Source organism: Thunnus maccoyii, chromosome 4 (genome assembly GCF_910596095.1).
Source record: "Thunnus maccoyii chromosome 4, fThuMac1.1, whole genome shotgun sequence".
NCBI lineage: Eukaryota > Metazoa > Chordata > Actinopteri > Scombriformes > Scombridae > Thunnus > Thunnus maccoyii.
In genome coordinates, this window is record NC_056536.1 from 2,372,238 (window position 1) to 2,377,357 (window position 5,120).

Consider the following 5,120-nt stretch of genomic DNA (forward strand, 5'->3'; position numbering starts at 1 on the left):
GTTTGCACTGTACACTTCAAAATAAAGGTTCCACTTCTTTGCCTTTAGAAAGTGTCAATGTCAACATAAAATATATAGACAGACAGTCTCTATATAGACCCTTTAGCCTTTAATAATTGATGATTATAGTTGAATAATAATTTATTATGACCTACAATGACAATAAAATGTTTTGAGTCTAACTGATGCTACCTGGATGAGAGGACCCAAACAGATTTACTGCACAATAGTTGAGGGTTCATATGATGCTCACAGTCTCTGTAGATCATTCACTGCATAAACACCTATCTATAAATGCCTATCTGTTTGTTTGTTTCTTTCTTTTGTTTTGTTTTTTGTAGCTGTCAACATCTCCACATGTTTATTTATGTTTTTGAGACATTGAGTGTACAAACCTATTGATGAGGAGGTTCACACAGTACGACACCTGCTGGTAATTTTTTGTAACTACTTTTAGCGTGCTTGCTGTCAATTCTACGCCATTGATCTTTCTAATTATTGAGAACAGACTTTACTATCCACAGTACATCCTCAGGAAAACTTACTAAAGTGCTTTCATTGACAAAATAGACGTAGGGCCAAATCCACAAAAGGACTGAATGGCTTTTGCAGCCACTAAACTTGTGCAAATGAGACAAAAAGTGTGTAATTCACAAAGCACCTGCAAAGGGTGAAATGTACTGTAAACTGCGATGCCAAGCAAATAGCATCATGGTGCCCCTGTTCCATTTGCATGTATGTAAATCAGGTAATATTGATACATTTGGTGCAAAATTGGCCCCTTTCTATGCAAATAAGCCTCATTACAAAGACCTTCTAATTTACAAAGACCAGCACTAATTGCCACACGCAATTAGAGTGGAGTTATTAGTGTCTTCAGATAGTGTTAACTGTGCGCACACACTCACTTCTCACTCACACTCTCGCTCTGTCTCTCTCTCTTCAAATATATAAGGGTTGTGAGGTTTGAATGATATTGAATTGATATTAAATGGTATTAATGGTGATATATACAGTCAGACATGGGGGGATATCAAGTGGGATTGTGAGCTTATCTCAGATTTAATAATAAAAATAACAGCGCTGATGGAGCTCAGGATTCATCCACAAGGGCTTCTTTATTACAAATATTCCCACCATATGAACCTGGAATCAGTGTCTAACAGCTGACCTGTGAAGATGTGTGACAGACCACAGAAAATTAATTACTGTCAGATCCTGATCAATCCGGTGTTAATGAAGTTACCGCTGCTGTGCTGCTGTGCTGCATGTGCAAATGTGCACAGCCTCTTTTTCAGTTTGGAGATGCACTTATCGTTTCAGCTGCTGTGTGATGCTGCAGCCAGCTGTGACACACAGTCAGCTGTGGGCAACAAACAGAACATCAGTACTGATGTTTCTGCAACATCTCAGATACCAGTGGAGGCTGGTCCATAGAGGCAGAGGAGGTTGCTCCTCCTCTATTTTTTGAGAGGCAAGAGGAAGATCAAAATATAAAAAAGAATATTTGGTCGAAATAAATCATTACCAAATCTCAGTATTATTTATAAAAAAAATTTCCTTCTTCTTTAATCCATTATTGAAATTCTGGAAAGAGCAGTCTGTGTGAAGTGGTGGAGGGGGGCAGAGGAGGATGGGCTCCTGCTGTCCTCCTTAAGGTGGGATCTCTTACATCCATTTAATGTACTTCATTTTTTCTATGATTGGCCAAGACACGTTAAATGACGCTCCAAGGGAGGATGTGCTTCCTAAACAATCAACAACCAGAATAAAATATTGACATTGAGTTGGTCCAATGATAGTTTCATCTTCAGTTCTCTACCACTGTAACATACGTGAGTGTGACAAACTGGTAAGAGAAGAAGACCAGTAAGATATAGATAAATTGATAGAGTAGCATATTAGAAAATAATTTATAATGAAAATTGTGAACTATATTTTTAAACACATCCGTAAAACATTACATCTTATTAGGCCCTTTCAACAACCAAATTTCCTTTTTTCAGATTTAGAGGTTACACTTCACTTTTTTTTATCGAGCAGTAGATAGCTGCTTGCGTTAGCAAACGCAACAGTTGGCTTGTTGTAGAAGCCCTGACGGACTGTTACGGACTGTTGTTAAGCTAACAGGAGAATGGACATGGACTGGGTGGTGCAGCAGCAGCAGGACACCACCGGGGAGCGGCTGGAGAGAGAGGCAACCGGAGAATGTGTAAGTCATGTATTTGATACATGCGTTAATACTTTCTGTGAACCTACACTTTTAGATCTGTGAATGTTTAAGTGTTCAATCTTTCTAGTATTCAGCACTGATCTGTACCTGTATCAGATTATAAACTTTGTGGTACTTCATATATTTCTGTATACTAAGAAAACACACAGGAAACGTGTAAATCATGTGATATGTTGTCTGTTTTTTGATGAGAACATAAATCTGTTGTAACAATAGAATAATACTATAAATTTGAATTTCACTTTGTTGGTAAAATGGCCACTCATTAGCCACTCCATGGCTAAAATGAGCACTTCTCTGTTTAGAAACAATATGTATATGTATGTATGTAACGATATGGTTTGTGATTGTGGAGAGCTCTGTGTGCACGCACCTCTGCTAATTAAAGACATGCAAATTGAGGCTTTTGTGCTTTCTGCAGTTTTCATTATGGAGCAATCTGTGTGCTGAACTGTGGAAAATAGCCTGAAACACTGGAAACTGCTCCGCTCACTGAATCAGACTCAAAACAAGGGTGAACTGCACTGAGCTGCATCTTTTGTGAATAGGACCTTAAAACGGGGCAGATTGCAGTGCAAATGCTGCGCAATTCACAATGCTATTAGCATTAGCATCCATTCTTTGTGGATTTGGCCCAAAATGTATTGTGATGCATAATACAATAATTATGGTCACTCAGTTGCACATGAACTGGCAATAGCTACAATAAAACACTGTTGCATTACTTCATGCACCAACTGAATATTTGAAAAAGAAACACAGCTCATTCACTTGATATGAAAAACATATTGTCATTGTAGGTTATAAAACAAAATTATGTGCATCATCTCTCAGTAAGAGCATAATAAATTACGATCCAATTATAATCATCAATTATTAAAGACTAAAGGTCTGTCTGTCTATATATTTAGATATATAGATAGATAGATAATCAGTTGCATGCTAATAGTCAGTGGAAACATGTTTGCTTACAGCATGCCAAATATCAGAAAGAGGAAGAGACAGGGGAGTCTTCCTCTGTTGGAGAGGGCTTCAGATGGCATAAAACAGGGCAAATCAGTCAGGACAGTGGCCAAATCATATGGCATTTGCCATGTGACCCTGCACTGAATGTTGTCCTCAAACTAATCCATTTTGATTTCATGTTTAAACTTTTTTGAGGATGTGTGTTCTACCCATTAAATAATTGTCTTGCATGATAATTTGATGGTTTCCCCTATTTTTTGTCATGTAGTGTGAAAAAAGGTATTGATTATTTTAAAAAAAGAAATGAGTAGTCACAATAACATGAATGATAAATAATTTTCATTTTGAATATTTGATTGATTAATTAAGTATATTTTTGACATGTTACAACTGTCCCAGTGTACAGGGACAGTTGTAACAGTGGAGTGACTGTATTTAAATCAATTTTGCAACCTGTACATATTTCATAAAACCACTTGAATACATTGTTTCAGTAGTTGACACATTGTAGTTTATAATATAGCAAATGGACTGTTCCAGTTCCAATGGTTTTTGATTTATTGGGAAAATCCCAAAAAGTGTTACAACTGTCCCTGGTCTCCCCTACTGAAAAAACAAACGGTTAAAACGTACCTTGGTCATCACGGACTACAGAATTTATTTGAATTTGGTTTTCTCATTTTTTGATTCAGAAAACAACATAAAAATGGCCCTGGGTTTGTTTGTTTTTGGTATAAAAAAAAGAAAAAAACATGGTATTTCTGTTTTTTGGTTCAAACAAAAAAACAAACTATCAAAACAGACACAGACCCACCTATCAATGTGGAAATTAACAAAAAGATTAATTTTCAATGAAATGTCTCTTCATAGGGCATAGTTGCAAATCTTAAAATATTAACCCAATCTGAGCTGGATGCTCTTCAGCTCTGTATGTTTCCTCTGTCCATTGGGCTCTTCTGGCGTGATGAATTAAAGTTAAAAATACCTTTTTCAGTTTGTGAAATGTTTTGTTCTTTCAAATATGAAGATTCCTGAGGTGTTACTTTTTTTTATAAAATGTATTGTCTGAAAACCTGGGGGGTTATCAACCTGGCAGGAGCTTACATTCTACAATAAAATGTATTCATTCAAGTAATTTATAAGCAGGGTCCTGTTTTAGAGACTCAGTGTCTTTAAATATAACTTGTTTTAGCCCAACAAAATCATTAACTACAGCAGGGTTCAGCATTTCTCTCCCAGAATGTTATTCCTGGCAGTGTGGAGAAAGATTTGGAAGACTATTTAAACATGTTGTGGTGGGAAATAAAATTGAAGAAAGTGTAATTGTACAGTCAACTGACTAAATAAAAACCCTAATTATTTAAAACATTTAGGGAGGTCAAAACTCTCTGGTGGGGGAGGTACTGAGGAACTCATGACCTTAGAATTACAAAAATTCCTCCAGCCCTGGTTTTCTATTTTGTTTTCTTGAACGTTGCTATGTCTTCTGAAATGTGATCCCCTTCTTGGGAAATGTTGTATTTTGTATTTTGCTGCCACCGTATTTGACATTTCTGCTTTGACTCCACAGAGAAAAATGTCCAGTCTCTTTAGAAAGACTTTGTGGTATGTGAGGAATCATTTGTCAGAGCTTTTGGTGATCACTGGTGTTGTTTACAATGTCTTCATTTTGTCAGCTGATATTGTGTGCATATATTTCTAATCTGACCAACAACAGCACACTAAAAAACATTTCGTCCCTTGCATGAATACTACACCTGGTTAGAACGGACACATGCAGTGAACTCTGACACAAAAGAAAAAAACAAAGAATGGAAGAAAGAACAATTAGATATAAATATGAATAGATGAATACCGAAAAACACAAAGGGCTACCAGCCATTCTGCCCTGGGTGCCCAAAAAGCAGAGACGATAGATACA